This window comes from Rhinolophus sinicus, linkage group LG03 (genome assembly GCF_036562045.2).
Source record: "Rhinolophus sinicus isolate RSC01 linkage group LG03, ASM3656204v1, whole genome shotgun sequence".
In the NCBI taxonomy this organism is placed as follows: Eukaryota; Metazoa; Chordata; class Mammalia; order Chiroptera; family Rhinolophidae; genus Rhinolophus; species Rhinolophus sinicus.
Genome location: NC_133753.1, coordinates 14,434,882 through 14,453,018, shown reverse-complemented (window position 1 = coordinate 14,453,018; position 18,137 = coordinate 14,434,882). Strand labels below are relative to the sequence as shown.

At 37.2% G+C, this 18,137-nt stretch overlaps 1 long non-coding RNA gene across 1 annotated transcript in view; it reads left to right on the top strand.

Annotated features, from left to right (window-relative positions):
* The window catches only part of LOC141570517 (uncharacterized), a 712,144-nt gene extending 711,064 nt beyond the window's left edge, over positions 1–1,080 (top strand). Inside the window, exon 8 of the long non-coding RNA XR_012494572.1 lies at positions 921–1,080. This is a non-coding gene — a long non-coding RNA (uncharacterized LOC141570517). The remainder of the gene's footprint in view (positions 1–920) is intronic.
* Positions 1,081–18,137: the final 17,057 nt, after the last annotated feature.

Below are 18,137 nucleotides of genomic sequence, written 5' to 3'. Positions count from 1 at the left end.
ACTAGGTCTGTGTGACATGTTGGCCAACATAAAGTTCTTGCAATAGATAATGAAATTCCTCCAAGCTCACAACAGAAGAAAGACTTAATTAAATCAATGGAGGAAAAAATCTGTAAAAACAATTAAGCATCGAAGTTGACTCCTTCTAATTTGTCTGAAGGTCTTCATGGGAAATTACTGAAACACTGAAGTGATTTGATTTAGCCTCCTTGAAGTAAGTTGTGGTATACTAGAAATGGTTTCTCAGATAATGTATAATGTATAACCCCAAAAAGCATTATAGGAACAGCAAAGAGAAAACAAAACATTTAAAAAGTTAACTAGATGGGGGAGTCAGCTGTCCTCTGGAATACATTCTATCAATTGAAACTTTTATGTGCTGTTTGTTCCAGAAAAAGCTAATTGGAGCCATTTTCTCTGAGAGATAAATGGAAGTTTAAATAGAAATGTTATCAAAAGAAGGGTGTATGTTTCAACCTCAGACTCTTTTCTAGAATTCAGTGTTTATTGAAATAAATAACTTAGTGAACAAAATAGTATCATTATTATATGATTTCTTTGTAAACTGTTGTATAAATTAGGCAAAGTCATGGATGGTAATGGGAATAATTGTCTTGTTACTCATTTTTATAGGTATCTGTTATTCCTACTGTCTGGCATTTTCCTTCAGAAAACACCTCTTTCTTAATCTTTTTCTGTACAATTTTTGTGGGGGCTGACTCCCAAGCTCCACTGGGCATATGTAATTTGAGTCAAAGGTAATTTGCCATCCTATTTCCAAGATCAGGGCTGGTTATGTGATTCAATTCAATCCAAAAATTAACAACAAAACAAAAATCAAGCTTAAGGCTTTATGTTCAAATGACTGGAGAAATATAAGTTCTCTCTCTCTCTCTTTCTCTCTCTCTCTCTCTACCAAGAGAAGTGAGTCTGGATCTGCCCGAATTACCACCTGAAGAGAGAAAGAAGAAATGGAGAGAAGCCAAAACCTGATGATACCATTTGGTCTTCTGGATCAAACTTATTCTGAAGACTATAACTGAGCTTTTTAGGACTGTTTCTCTTTCTGCATAATACAGTTTGGATTTGGTTTTCTCTTGTTTGCAAACAGTGAAATAAATATTTATGAGAAAACTTATTTTCTCTCACCTGGCTTTCAATGAATGAAATGTATACCTTTACTCAGGTTACATTGACAGCAAATAATTAATTCTCATTTTCCAAGAGAGTTTTCCTTTTGAGAAAGGAAATTTATTTATTTATTTATTTATTTATTTATTTATTTATTTATTTATTTAACTCCTTAAAGAAAATACTTGATCTCTTTGGGGAGTTTTCTGATGTACCTCAAATTTGCGTATGCATCACACTGAATAGATCCGTTACAAATCAGGCCTTTTAATTTTATGAAGCTCTCTCTTTTCTGAAAGTTTGACTTGAGAAAATAGGGAATCATAAAGCAAGGTAATAATCTGAGATGTCATAATTTATTATATAGGACTCATCTCACTATGCCCAGTTGATAGTAGTTATAGGCAGACTCGGAGTAAATAGAGAAAGCTGCAACTCTAAAGTAAATTCAAGGTAGCAATGATTAGTCAATCATTACATTGAATGGGTGAAGATCATTACATTGTAACAAAGTAAGTTTAATTTAAAATATATTTAAATCAACGTGACCTACTTTCTTTAATTTCTTAAATTTATGAACTATTGTCAAGTAACTAACTATTGTACCACAATCAAAATGGATTGTGTCTGTTAATTAAATCCCTTCCCAAAATGTTTGCTTAGGGGTAAAAAAGAGACAGACAACCTAATGATATCCAGTTGTGTGAATTTTCACATCCGTGGTTGAGTTAGTCTTGGGTGGACACAGTCTAGGAAAACAATGCCTAGATATTCTAGTTAATGATGCACTTGCTCTGCAATTGTTTAACTCCCTTTGGCTTTTCTTTTCCATCTGTAATGGGTGACACATCCCCCATTGAGTCACTTTTAACTCTAAATTATGAAACGATGCCAAAGCTCTTTGCAAAAATAAAGTGTTCTGTATGTGGTTCATAATCAAAATAATGATGTTAACCTCTACAGAGTCTCCTAAAAATAATTATGCTTCATAGACTCAAAATCAGTACAGCTGGCTTGAGTTTCTTTTTTAAACCCACATTAAATTAGAAGCATTTGATCAAGTAAATCCAGCTTAAAAGCAATAGACAAGCCAGAGAGGAGATGGAGTATCTAGTTAAGAAAGGACCAAGTAGAAAGAGTCACAATGTGGTTTTTGGTAAACACAAGTCTATTCTCAAAAGCAGGGAAGTAAATCCTTGTTAAGAAAATTAAAAAGGCGGGGTGGGATTGCTAAGGCCAGAATGGGTTAATACCCTTTTAAAGAACAATGGTAATAGTTCCCATGTATTGACAGAATTGTCTATTGTCTATACAAGAAACTAGCTAAGCTATGCACATGTATTTTCTCAATTACGCCAAATAACAACTTTAGGAGTTGTGTATTATTAAATTCCACATTTTATAGAAAAGGAAACTGAAGTTTCAAGAGGTTAACTTTACCAGAATCACAAATTGGTGACAAAATAGTTATTTATACCAATCTTGGCCAGTTGCCACAAGCTACAATATATAACAAGAAGCACCATAGTTCCCATTTACTAGGTCATGTGTACCTAAAAATAACACTTTTTTCACACTTGAGATAAGTAACATAATCTAAAACTTTATTTTCAAAGCATTTTATATGGTTTATATGGTTTCTTGTCTTTTTCTTTCTTTCTTTTTTTTTTGGTTATCCCACTAACCAATCTTGACTATGATGAAGAAAAATGACAATCAAGAAAGAGAAGATTTTTCCAAAGCCTTCCAAGTCCTTCTAACTACACCAAAATGTGGCTGAAGATTGCAATAAGGTTCCACGGAAGCCCCCAAATGCTTAGTGGGTACAGCTTATACCAGTCAGAACTTCCAACTGTCAGTGACAGAGCCCCAGTGTAATGAGCTTAAGCAATAAAAAATGTTGGGCAGACTTATTGGATGGTATAACTGGGAATTCCAAGGATAAACAGAGCTTCAGTTAGAACCAAGAACTAAAATGACCATAAAGCCTTTCACATTCATCCCAACCACATCCCCCTATATTTCAGTTTGGCTTCCTTATGTGTAGGTCTCGTTCATTTGATGGGACAGTGACTACCAGCAGATTTGGGATCACAGACCCAATTTAATAAGTTTAGCGGAATGCAGCACATCATTCTTCCCAGTGGCTGGGGATTAATTTCAGGTAAGGAATATGAGCAACTTGCTTGGATCACATGCCCAAACTATAGACCAATCAATGTTGCCAACAGGTAGGAACTGGGGAGACACAGTCCCACAAATATCTGTTCCTCGTTCTAACCTTAATTGGGAGGAAGGGATACTGAGAAGACAGAGTGACAAACATTTATTATAGAGGCTGCTGTTCACCTATGTGCCATATATAATACCTTATTTAGTCCTCACAAACATCAAATGAGGTATTATTACTATTATTATTATTATTATTATTATTATTATTATTATTTTAGAAAAATGAGGTTCAGAGGTCTTACGTTTTTGGCTCACTATAACACAGCAAGTGTCATTTTCAATCTATGCACCTGCTCTCAGCCAGAATACTATAATGTCCCTAAGAAAGATGGATGCCACTTACCTATCTAAAACGCAGACTTTTTTTTCTTCCTCTAAGCCAAAGCTATGTAGATGCAATAAACCATGCTAGATACCTAGAAATTGGGAAAACTCCGTTTCCTTTTCATTTGACCTAGGATTTCTGCATAGCCAGACTTTTCTGCAAGGAGATGGAAGCTGGTTCTGCCTAGAGTTTCACCAGCTGTAATGGAAATCCCCTTGCTATTTTCTTATCACGTAGGGAAAGTTTATACTGCTTAGCATTCTGATTTCTGCTTTCCTTACAACTGATTGAGGTTGATTAAATTAGACGTACTGGTGTGCAAGCTTTAAAAAAAGAAGCTCATTTATAAGAAGGCAGAGATTAAAATAAGGGCTGTAATGTAGGCATTTTTTCAACCCTTTCCTACCCCTCTTGGGCCCAGGGATACTGAATCAACTCTGATATAAGCTTGCAAGCACAGGATACCCTCTGAAGTAGAAATAGTCAATGTATGGAATGAGCCCCCTGGCTCTGAATGGAGGCTCTCAATTACTTATCTTAACAAAGCAGAGAATTAAAAGAACAAGGTTGTGTTCTTCCAGAAGACCCCATTTTAATAGCACTAAGCTATTAGACTCAGAGCAGAATTGGGTAGTGTTTCGCTTAATGCTTGCTTCTGGGCATGAAAGACAGTGATATTATTGGTCAGTTCTTAGTTTTGCAGCGTTTTTGCTCTGTTTTACATAAGCTCCTTTTAAATGTTTTTGTTCTGTTCTAAGTTTTCTTTAAAATTTTTCTGTAAGACTCTAATACTCACCCTCTATGGCTGATATGTAAATGTTGGACCTAATTATTGTAGGGCATATGTTAGTCTAGTTTCCATAACACCTCCCAAGAGAAGCTTACATGTAAGTTGTCTTGTGAATTCCCATAACCAAAGGCAACAGTAGTAAGTAAATAACACCATTGTGAGGATTGGACAAGAGGTATAAGAGAAAGACAATGTCCTTAACAGCTAAAATTATTTTATCTCGAGGGATGGTGTCAGTGCATCCCAACCATCCTTTAAACACTGACTAAAAACTGAGCAGTGTTTTTGGAAGTCTGCAGGTGAACGATGTAAGTGATCATCCGTCATGCCCTCCATGCCACCTACAGCCAGAGGGGAGAGAAGGGGGTTAACAGTCACATTTTTAACTGTGTATCTATACACTGAAATCTCCAAGGGCTTTTCTAACATCCTGAAATTCCAAGCTGAGATATTTAGAAGCACAACATCTTAATTTTGCAAAAGTATTATTTTCCAGAGAAATTCAGAGTATGGTAATTCTGGAAGGAGACCTCATAGGCTAGAGTATCTACAACTCTCAATGTAAAACAAATGCGGTAGGTGACAACACTCAAATTTCAGGTGAAATCGTAGTTATGCCATTGAAAGGACTGAGTATCTCATTGTTCAATGTTGGGTTTGGTTTCCATAGCTTCTGAGGGTTATGAACCATTAAAGTGTTACAGTAAGTACCTGCTGATACTTCTTCAGATGGAACCAAGGACCATTAGCTGAGCAGTGAAGATGCTGAGAAATTCTTTTTACTAGTCTCCAGGTACGAGGAGTTAATTATATAGGAATGTCATCTTGTTCTTTATCCTTTTATAGTTAATCTCAGAATTAAGGACACTGTAAAAAAGATTAAATTGCCTACATGAGAATTACACAAGGATTAGATGAGTATTAACATTCTCAGCTCCTCTTCTCACCAAAATCTTAGTAAGACCTATTACTGTTCACCCTTGAAGGACTCCTTGCACTCAAATAAATTGTTGATTTTGATGAGCACAATTGTCTAGTCAAAAAGTTATTAACACACAGTAACTTTATGCCAACAGAGCAATTAAATCTCCAAATTTAATGGCATATTTAAAAAAAGGAAACTGTTTGCTTAAGAGGTCAATATCACTTTCTTCTTGGAACAGTTTAGAAGAACATGACTTAGGGAATATAAAATCTACTTGAAAAATCGTTTCTCCTTATTTGTCTTCTAAGACGTTATTTTTCAGCACATCTTTTCATTTTATTATTTCTCATCTTTGATTTTTAGTCTGCTTGATTAAAGTATGCCTAAGATACTAAATCAATTACAGTACAAGATGGTACTCAGTTGAGAAAAATATGAAGATGGTATTAGGAAAACTGGAATATTTATTGTAATTATCTGCTGAACTAATATGCTAAATATGTTTTTTAAAACCCTAAAATAGTATAGATGATGATCTATCTATCTATCTATCTATCTATCTATCTATCTATCTATCTATTGACCTATCAAGTACTTACCTATCTGTATTTTATCTATATCTTAGATCATCTAAGTTTACTGCAGTTTCTGTTTGCCAATTTGGAATATTTTCAACTCTCTTTTTCTGAAAAATATATCAGCTACTAAGACAGGTGGGTAACAAGGGAAATGCAGTGGAAATTAACTGAGTGTTTGTTAGCATCATGAAACCTCCTGTTAAAGTCTTGCCTGGAGACAACCCCAGTTCCAGTCACCGTACTCAGAAACTATGTAATTACTGACAAAGAAGTTTAGCCTGTTTCGACCAAAACAATGTCAAGCGTCAAAGCCATGTTCAGGAAAAGCGATTGAGAGAAGTCAACTTATTCTCACTGGACAAGAAAAGAATCCACAATGATCTAACTTCAGTTTATAAAGCTGCATCTGAGTTGATAAACATGCAAGCAAATATCTCGCACATAAAGTAATAGATCCACACAGAAGATAATACAAACTTGAAATTAGGAATTTAGTCAGTGTAAACAAACAAACAAAAGAAAAATAGTAAATGTTCCACTCCAAACCCTCCTGCATGGGCACATGGAGAGATGCTGAGATGAGAGATGTTAAGATAAGATTTACAGAACAAAGAGGAGATTAAGGGGAAAAAAACATTTTTCTGCAAACTGTAGTAGTATTGGAGATTGTGAATTGTGAATTTCAGACTACATGAGTGATAAGCTTGAGTGCAAATTAAACGATAACCAATAAGTTGATAAAAAAAAAAAGATCGTTGATTAGACGGATTGGTGTTTCTTACACAGATTGCTTCAATATATAGCTTCTAGTTGAAAGAAACAGTGTGAACTGCTAGTAGTAGTTGAAATTTATGAGAAGGCAAAGCTACCTCCCCCCGAAAAAACAAAAACTATGTAAGAATTCTGTGTGTGTGTGTGTATGCGTGTGTGTGTGTGTGTCAATAGTTTTGCTGAACCAATTGAGATAAACTACCCTGTTGTCTAATTATAATTTTGTCATTAACAAGCAATGGGGTTTTTCAGCCAGATTCTCCAAAAGGTGTTATGTCTGACATAGACCTTATTAAAATGTTTTATATACCACATATCAGTGAAATCATATGGTTCTCTACTGTTTCTGTCTGACTTACTTCGCTTAGCATAATAATCTCAAAATTCATCCACGTTGTCACAAATGGCATTATTTTATCTTTGCTTATGGAAGACTAGTAGTCCATTGTGCATATATACCACATTTTCTTTATGTGCAGTTTCAGCATTTGGAAGTGGACAAGCCATAGACAAAGACAAGACTTTGTCTGTCCTCAACGAACTTTTCAGTTTCTTTGTTGATATGATTTGTGTTAGAACATGAAAGAATTAATTTCTCTGGGTGTTTTACAAAACTCTTGCATACCACCTTCAACTATGTGGAAAAACACATTTCCATTTACACAAAGAATTTCAGACCATGTACTGTCTCTCCAGACACGAACACAGGAAATCTCCTATAACAATTGGAATTATTTGTGCTTGGTCATATCGTGAACTAGACAAGATAAATGACTCCACACAAGTCCACCGCACAGTTCTTTAATTCATCCTGGCTATTTGCTAGATATTGGCTTCCCACAAAAGATCTATTGACAATAAAACTCTTCTCAGTCTCTCATCTTATCCTACCTAACCAGGAATATGTTTATCCATCCATCCACCCATCCATCTATCCATCCATCCATCCATCCAACAAATTGTACCGTGACACCTAATATGTGTTAAGGGTTATGTTGGATACTAGAGATACATCCTGTGTAAGACAATCACCATTCCTGTTGTCATGAAGATCTTTGAGTATGTCTTCAGTCTTTAGAGAATCTAGGTGGCAATGCTAATTTCATCCTGACTTCCCCTGCACTACATAATAAAATCCAAAACTTTAAAGAAATGCCTGATGGCTGAGGGCCAGTGTTGCTACTTATTTTCCTTTATCAAAAAGGGATGTTCTATGGTAAAGTCTGTGAACTATTAGGACACTGACCAGGACACTTCATGTGATTTTACTTTATTCTCACCCTAGAACTCAACAGCTCTTGCAAGAGTCAGTCACTATACTGGTCCCAATCCATCTTTCACTGGCTTCTGGTGCAGAACGTCATGACATGCCACTTCATGACATCATTCCTCTAAAGAAGCTACAGTCACTACCTCTCCCATTGTTCAACTTAAATTCGAGACCTTTTCACCTGCCCTTCCCCAATCTCTTCTAATCAGGCAGTTTGTCGCTCAGCAGTGTCATCACTTTGCTCCAGCCAAAACTCCTCATGCTCTTGCACCATCCCATGAACATTTCACTTTCCATGAACTCACTCCAATTCATCCTAAATGAATTGTTTTCTCCTTCCCTAACCAAATGCATCCCAGAGACCACACTGTGCAGAATCGCACTTTGTGATCTTGGAAAAACATAGCGCTGTTCTTCAACACTGGTCTTTCCTTCAAACCCAAGCTCTTTCCATAAGAGGAGTTTCCATGTTCAAAAATGTGCTTGAACCAGGTTAGCTCATCTCAGTCTAAAATTGTGATTTATCTGAGAGTTAGGTTTGAATGGTAGACCCTAGAAATAATAGATAGATAGATAGATAGATAGATAGATAGATAGATAGATAGATAGATAGATAGATAGATAAAGGTTTTCATAGGCACTGGATCAATAGCAAATGCATTTATGAAGATTTAGATTTGTGTTCAGAAGCTGAGGAAGGTGAAAGCCCTGATTTATGAGCTAAGGATTAAGGGAGAGTTATGGGCAGTAGGAAAGAGAATGTTAGGCACTCTTTTTAAGATGAGTCATTTCTAAAGCAAATAGAAGCCTGTCAACAGATCAAAATGAAGAGTTCACTTGAGTTAAAAGACTGAAGTTATCTCACATCTTTTCTACTTGTATCACACAATATTTTGATATTTAATGTGAGATTAGAACCATGGATAATGTGAATTGTAGTGTTCCACATTGATATATTAATTAGTTTTGTTAAAATTGAAAGAAACTCTCACATGATACAAGAGGGGATTTTGCAAATAGAGATATCATTACCAAAGTCTTAGGAAAATCAATTAAGAAAAAAATGTTCCTTGAAGAGGGGGAACAATATTTAACAATAATAGAAATTCTTGCTTTTGAGAGTTTCTAAAGTCTTAACATACATAGCTAAGGCAATTATTATGTTAGAAAGGCCCTCCATCAAATCAATTAATTGTAAGCTTACTCTGTCTTTCTTAGAATGCATCTGCTGTGAAAACACGAGTATTAATGACATGAACCCAGCAAAACCAACTATAATTCATCACTTTTCAGTTTTCTAAGTAGGAAACGAAAAGAAAAGCATCCTTGATACTCAGGAGTTTAAGACTGGGTTATTCCAGGAGGAACATCAAATTAAGGAGAGCTCTTGCAACAAAGTCATGTAGTTTGGGAAAATAATGATTCATCCGTTTTGAGTCTTGGATTAACAAAATCATCATGTTACCCTCCAACTCGTGCCTCCCTCCTTTATGATCAGCCATCGCGGTGTAATGTGAAGTTGACCACAAAGATGGGATGCTGTTGATGCAGTGCTTTACAAAGCATGTAATATTCAGAGAAGGAAGACAAAGTTTTCCTCACATTACAGGTGAACTCTATGAATATATTCTATCCCTGCAGGGATATTAATATTTGTTCTGATTATGGTGTCTGGAATAGAGTGCCCAAATACTGTTTGTACTGTTCACAACATGATTCAATGTGATTCATCTAAGAGGAGAACAGACACAAGCTGGGGCACCAGAACCCCAGCAGGCAACCTGGTAAAAGAGGCAGAAAGTATGCAGGGTTTGGATTGTATTGGTTCCATAACCTTCAGAGACTTCTTAAACTATAGTTTTCTCTTCTTTACAAAATTGAGAATCATCACCCTTTTAATTCTTGGGAATTCCTGTAAAGATATAAGAATATAACCTGTGGATACACCATGTATGCATGTTTAGTTCTTCACTTTCATTTGTCAGAGTATCCCAATATGTAAATACTTTTCTGTGGCCCTTAACCCCAAATTACCTCCAAGAAAACATTGAGTTGCATTTATGATGGCTGCCTGTCTTCTCCCCAAACTTCAGTTATTCTTATTATGGTCTCTGTTTCACAGGGCTGCCTTTTCTTTATCTCTGCTTCTTCTCCCCTTTCCACTTTCTGTTCTCCCCTCTCTGGTCTCTATTTTTGTTTGATTTAATCATATTGTTTTCTATGTAACCAAATTCTCCTATAAAACACATCAACATAATTTAAACACGTAAAAGAGATAAAGACAGTACATTGTCCTCACATAGAATTGTTTATCCTAGTTCAAAACTAGGAGTCATCATTCCCCATCCCTTGGTCCTTGGAGCTCCTTTCATTGCAAATCGAATTCCCCAACCTCTAGCAACTGCATTCTTGCCTGGTAGGCTGTTGAATTACAACTGTGTAATGTTTCTCCAAGCCTGTGTTCTTCAGTAGGAGTTAAGTGACATCTGTTTGGTGTCTCTTTCAATCTGTTTTAGTTGAAGTAACTCTTCCTTGATTATATTTAAGGAAATGAAAGATGAGACTGAACTAAAAACTGTAAGAGTACTTAATTCTGTGTCTACACTAATTGTATACATGCAGTATCAGTCTCTTTGGGTCAAAAAACGTCTGAAGTACCAATGCAATCTACCTCATGTGGAAATAAAGACCTGTTCAAAGCCAGTGCTCTCCACAGAATAGCTCTTGTATTTGTCTGAACTGTCAAACTCCCAATTTAAAGCATTAAGTCTATTTGATGTCCCTCTCTTATTAAAACTGTACACTATTTTCAGTTAATACCTTATTACCTATGATGTGATATTTAAAAGCCCAGAGTCCTGACAAAAATACTCCAGGGATTCCAAGGTCAATATTGTTGTGTCGAAGCAGTGAGTGTCACTTTTCCAAAACAAATAAGATCTGGGACTTTGGGGTTATCATAGTTTGTTAAAACTGTAAAGTATGTAGATACAACCTAGGAACAACATCAGATTTTGCAAACAACATAAAATCCAACTTGACGATTGAATAAATGTTCCAAGTGTTATATTGCACTGGATATTGAGAATTATCCTTGTCATGCACGATTGGTTTCAAGGTTTATTTTTCTTAAAGTGAGTCATCCAGATCATAGTTATGTAAGCAGTGACAACACTCTTGCTGGCTGATCAGCCAGCCTCTGGATGGTGTTAATCAGTCTTTAAAAATCAGTGCTGAAACATACACATGCATAAATCACCTTTGATCAATCGAAACAATTAGTACTGAGCCATATGGCTGAAGACTTAAAGAAAAAAGTATGAACTATAAAATATGGGCAGCCTGGTCAAAAGAAACTAAATAGTCTTACACGTAAAAATCTTTTTCTAAAAATTTATTATTTATTACTAGTAGTAGAACCTACTTCAGAAGACAATTAAAACTAACAGAATAATAACATCTCTTTACTCCCTATACAATATTTTGTATGTATCTATTTAGTGATATTCAACAACAGTTTTAAGAGAAGACTCTAACTCTAGACAAAATATAACACAGAAGATCAACCTATTTTATAACGTATTCAAGCTGGAGATGCTATGGTAGAGACAAGGCAGTTGAAACAACGACATACACACTAACACATACCCTCTTGAAGAGTCTTGAATAGGCCTCAGGCATCCCTCCTTTCAGGTAATCATTAGGACACTGTCCAGAGTAATTTTCAGACCACCACATTAGAATTGTTTTATCCTAAAAACTAACCCTAGAGCAAATGCTCAGAGAAAGCTGAGCCTGAGTGACATGGAGAGGTGCCCAAGTTCCTGTGCCAGGAACACTGTCTTTTCCAAGTCCAAAGCGGTTGTCCTTTCTTATGACACCACATTTGTCCACAGGAGAAAATTTTAGCTATATGCTAACAAAATAGAGGTCGTGGTAGAACAGAGGTCAGCATTGATGATTCTTGAACAGTCAAGCATAATTAATTTGGGGTAACAATTACAGAAACACCTATGAATGCTTTTAGACCTGAAGAAGCATGACAACTGAGGGGAAGCAGAGGTTGTCACGCCAAAATATGGCTTTGCAGATGTAGATGACCTTAAGCTAGTTATTTTTTTTAACAAACATAAAGACTCAGAAAGAATCTTTGACCTTTCTCATAACTGCCTAAAATAATTAAGACAGAGGACCTTCTCCAGGAGGGGAGGATCATTACAGATAAGTATAGTTCAATATGAATGAGTGTGATAGACGGGGAGGAACTTAGCAAAGGCCCTTAGATCAAAGTCCTGTCTGTGTCCCATTGTTAAAGAAGGTCCAGCAAACATATATTTACCAACATTTGCCTTTCCATCTCCATATGAATTGTATTCATGCCCTTTCGCGTCCCAGACCTCAACCACTCCCTCCTCCTTAGCTCCAGATGGCACATACACCTCAACTGCCCAATCAATTTGTCCTCAGGTTCTATATTCTGATAGCATCCCTGCATGTACATATGTAATAAATTTGGTTAGTTCCTCCAGTTAATCTGTCTCATTTGATTATTAGTCCAGCCAGAAAAGCTTAGAAAGACTAGAGGAAAAGTGATTTTTTCCTTTCCCACACAATCCAGATCCTACAAGCAGCCCAATAACATAGCAGCCTTCTCTGGATCATTTAAAGTGTGGAACAGTGATTTTTCTGAGTTGAAAAATGTCAGAGAATGAATAAAAATAAAAATTTTCTAACTTAAGAGTCTGATCTCAAGTGCATGTTCTGGTCAATTTCATCGGTTTTATGCTAACTGTGAACTTTTCTGCTTGTCACTCGCAAGTCTGCTCTTTATTGACTAGCCATACACCCATATAACTTCCAGTTAATGAGCATTTTAAGGCCATCAATTTGTGGGAAGAAAAAATCAGTAACTTTAATCATTTACACTTATATGGAAAATTCAATGTAAAGGGAGGGTTTCAAAACTTTATTTTGCTGTCCTTCACTTTTTTTTTAAACCAGTGTAGTATTTCAATTTACAGAGGTTAAAAAAAAAAAAATCAATTTTCTTGGGAGCTAGATAACCTAAAGACTTTGTTACATGCATGATTTAGAAACCCTAACATCTTGTTTAGAAGAAAAGGTGACTCTAGAACCATTGACACTTCATTTTTACCTCACAAATGCTTTATAACACATTCACATATAATATTATGAGTGAGACTAGCCAGAATGGTTAAGACTATTTCAACTCTTCATTTGTAAAGTACTTGTTAAGCACCAAATAATTATATTCAGGTTTCTTCTTTTAGCAAAGTCAGGTTAGTAAAAATGTCCTTAGTGGGTTAGAATAAGTGAAAGTATTCAACACATATTAATAAAAATCCAATTGTGTCAGTAGGTGTGCCAGTAGCTTAGAGAACAAGAAAAGAGAACTTGTTCCCCCAAGGTCCTCAGCCTAGTGAATGGGACAGACACTGCAAATCAATAAAAATTAAAAATTATGACTAAATTTTTTAAAATGTGTATATTCCCCTGTGTTTTTCTTTCTGTCTTATTTCAAGCAGAAGAGGCAGGTGATTCCTAGAGCTTCGGAAGGGAATCAAGACTCTCCCTCATAGCCACATTGGCAGGAAGGTCCCAGGTGGTGGTAACACCTGAGACGAGAATGACGGAGACTGGACATGTGGAGAGGTTAGAACTTTAATTTCCTCAAATGTCCCCATGACCTTAGCATGCTGCAGAAGAAGCAGCAGGGAAAATTGAGGCTGGGAAGAGAGGTGTCATATGATATGAGGAATGTCCCTAATGCCCTGTGTTATGTATCACCCCAGGAACTTTCCAGAGCTCTTGGGGCAGAAAACCTCTCAAACAGCTTTGCTTGAATTTCTCATCATCCTAGCAGGATGGATATTTAAGGTCAGAATAAAACAAATGTATTTTTTGTAATGCAGCATATCCTTTGTCCCTGAAACTGAAATGCATATCTATATAATGGAAAACTGTTTTCTATCGAAAGCTCTGTGAAAAAGGAAAAATAAATAAACGGGTTGAAGAAGGAAGTGTCTCTGTGGAGATGATGATTAACCTGAGTTTTAGGTGCAGGAAGAGTTGTATGGAGAATAACATTCAGGCAAATAGCTATTAGATTTATGGGGCTAAATTCATCGTTTCACCACCCATTTGGTTCCCTGTTGTCACACATAAGTGATATGATGGCATTACTTGCCAGTGTATTGCTATTTCTATCATATAAAAGCCACACTTCTGTGCTGAATGTACAGGACCCCTGAGGACTTGCTCCCCTCATATCTCTCCATGCTTATGTATGGATGTTTCTCACTTCCACTTTTCATCCTAGCTACACCAAGATACTGTCAGGTCCCCAAACACATCACACTCTTCTTTCCCCCTTTCCATGTCTTTGCAGGCTAAGATTCTCTGACTCGTGAAATTTCTACTCATTGTTCAAGATGAAATAAAACACTAAGTCTCCTTTCAAGAGTGCCTTAAATTTTCCGAGGTAAAATGAGCACTCTGCCACCCCACCGTGACATGGAATCCACCTTTTACCCATCCCTTACATCACAGTAACTTTGGATATCTGTACTCTCCAATAGCTCATAAACGGTTTGGGAGAAGGGATTTAGTTGTATTGGCAGAATCAAGCCCAGAGCCTCCTACTTTTCTGGAAATGATCAAACTTAATTGAATCTATTCTTAAGAAAGCCAAGGACAATGTTTACCACCCAGAAATTGTCTAGACTCTTCCCAATTTCTTATAAATTGCCCAGCCTTTGCATCAGTAAGAGCCCGGTCCTGATCCCAGGATGGATGCACAGCTTTTTCACTATCTTCAAAATAAGAGATGCTCTCTTCTCCCACAGTTTCTAGAGTTATGTACCTTCTGTTTGTCATGTTTGTTACAGGACACCTGCACCCTCCTCTCCTCTGCATAACCTATCCAATCCTTCCTTGGTTGCTCAGTATGTGTCAGGCATAGGATGGAGTAGTTTACCCCCAGGGTGTCTGGAGCCTGCTCACACCAGCTCCCCTGAGCCAATTATGCACATGCTGTCCCAATCCACATTCACTGAGTCCACATCAGAACCTTGAAGTTAACCGTGGTTCAATTATTATACCATGGGGATCGGCAAATGATACAAATCACATAGAAGCCGAGATAGAGATGAGAGAGAGAGAGAGAGAGAGAGAGAGAGAGAGAGAGAGAGAGAGAGAATAAGACAGAGAGAGTTTTAAACTAAGGCTCAAAAAAGTTAGGAAACCTTCACAAAGTCATGAAATGACAGCCAGAATTTAACCAGAGGTGTGTCTATTACCTTAACATCATGCAGACTTCCTCTCATCTCTCAGCCCTTTCAATTTCCCAGTCCCCTCAGCTTTGAATTGGCAAGCTGCCCCCAAACTGAAATAACGCTAATGTGCCAGAAACATGTCCAGAGTCAGGGCTGAAGCCCAAGTAGTTTACTAACCAGACCAAAAGCAGGTAGAAGGAATTGCCAAGAATGAGTGCTTTGGTGAACTTCTGCGTGTACTCCCTGACCTGAGAGTGAGTCATTACTTGATGAAAATCTGATATACTACCCCAGGCAACCCCGCAGCCATGTGTCTTTACCTTAGTCTATTGTTTTCCTTCCACTATGAAGCTAAATGGCTTCCAATAGCTGGTAAATGCCCTAAAAAGTGGGTGGGGGTGGGGGTAGGGTGTTGTTACCTCTAGACCCAGAATTTGCCTGACTATGAACATGCTTAGAAATCATATTTGGGACCTACAGGTGTGTAGAAACACACAGTGTTCTAGAGTATATACCCTGAGTCTCATTTATATGTACCTTTTGACAAAAGAGAGTGCATGTATTTGATTGATTGTGTTACACAATTCATTTATCTTGAAAATTGACCTGAAACACTACCACTTTGGATGTGCCCTGCAACCCCCGAGGCATTCATCAGAGCAGAATGACAGAGGAACCTGAATGCATGAAACCTTAAAGCTTGTAGCAGCTTCCCTTTTTCAAGTCTTCTAAACTATGTGCTTCTAAATCAAGTCTTAAACGATGACTTAAGACAGGTGTCAGGGAAAGGCTTTGCCGTTTTAAAGACAGGAAGTTAGAGACTGAGGTAAGTAAGTAGACTCCTGATGCCCTCATGAGTCAGTAAAATTAGCCAAGAAAACAAATGGATTTCGTCTGCTAACTCTCGCCGAAACCTCTTCCTACCATGGAGAATGAGAGGTTTATCCTAGCCATTCAGAGGGACAGATTTGTGAAAGTAGAACTCAAATGTCATCTTTCAAGTTTCTAGTACTTATCTGAAACATCACATTTGAACATTTCCAAGAGGAGCTCAAAGGAAAAATAAAGACAAGCATTTTCATTTGGGGAAGTTAAGTGCTAAAATATTAGCACACTGATTCTTCTCTGGAAAGAACATGATTTAGTGAGGTCCTGCCTTAATGGAGAGATAGTAAGAGAATGTGCCTGTGAGGACACTCCAGCAATCTAGAGGCTGGCTCTCTCCTTCTCCATGGGGACTTATAAAGTATCACCATGTATTTTAAATGAGAAAAAATACACATACTCTGTCAGAAAATCCTTTCTCATTTCTTGTCAATATTCACCCCTCCCATTATCCTGTGTTGACAGGACCGATTTGCAGAAGGAGGGTGTAACATTACAAACACCCTTTCATCAGCTTAAAAATTGAGGCTAGTCAATATTTACATCATGTTGCTGATCTTTAAAGTACATACCTTGTTTTCCATCCTAATATATAGCTGTCACTCTTGCCTCCATCAGAGCTTAGCGGAGAGTGGCTTGGCAGGCTCAGTGGTCCCGGCATTCCTGGAACAATCTAATATTTCAGGTGTCTCATGTGGCAGCAGGTCGATTTCTTTCTCTCACTCCTTCATATTGGTTTCCAATGACAGACCTTATAAAACCATTTAGTTCTGCTTAAAGGAAAAAAAAAAAAATCCATAGACATACTTAGTTAAACTTTCTCTAGAAATGCGTGAAATCTAATACTTAATGAGAGAAGAGAGGCAGGGTACTCGTTATCTAATTTGCTATGCAATTTTCAGAACACATTTTTAGCCTAAAACACTTACTACGATATTCCTAGCACTTATCAGTGAAAGAGAATAATACCAACTGAGACAATGGGAAGTCTTCATCCTTTAGCCAAAGAGATTATAACCCTGGCACATTTGTCAATGACCCTACTTCACTCCATTATCACCAGCTCCTGGATAAGATGCACTGGGGTTTGTTTACACAGGGAGCAGTTATCCCAATGGACCCACACTGATCACAGAAACATCTCAAGGTTTCCTTTTATTTTTCTTTGGTTGTTACTGTTGTTGGTTCTTGCCCAAATCGCAGGTATGGTTCGGGAACACAGAGGAGTCTAGAACAGAAACAAGTACTCTTCTTTTGGACCATTCATTTCTCAGACGAGAAATTTCACCACAGAAGAGCTTGGTAGGTACACTTAAAAAAAAAAATTAAGCAAAACGGACATAAAGAGAGATCATTTGAGAAAATAGAGATGTCTTGAGATACTTGAAGGAATGTTCATTTTGCAAATGTGGATCAAGAACTCTGTGATAATTAAGAACAAATGAGGGTAAGAACTCTATCCCCGAATTCATACAGCATTTCTGGAGACAAAATAAGAAAGTGTGACACCAAAGCAGATGTTCCTTTCCTGTATTCCCCTGCCTCCCTCAGGCTAAGCAATAAAGATGTGAGCTATGAGCACTCAATGGATGTGATCCAGCAGAGGCTGGAGGGAAATCTGGCCACAATACTGTAGATACAGACATAACCCACTGTTCCAACTGCGTGTGTGTGTATGTGTGTGTGAGTAAGGGACCGAATTCTAGCTTGATTTCTTCTGCTTAAAAAAGTCAGTGATACCTTGCTGTTCTAAGAAATTACCCTAATTTACTGACAAATCACAATGAAATTGTTTGCCTGGGCTATTTGGCTAAAATATGCTTAAATCTCCATTTGTGATTATTAAGATCAGGTCAGTGCGAGGGTTTCAGATTCTGCAGTTTCAAATAAGACAGAGCTAAAGAGAGTATGAATAATAGCCAGCCCTTGCTGTCC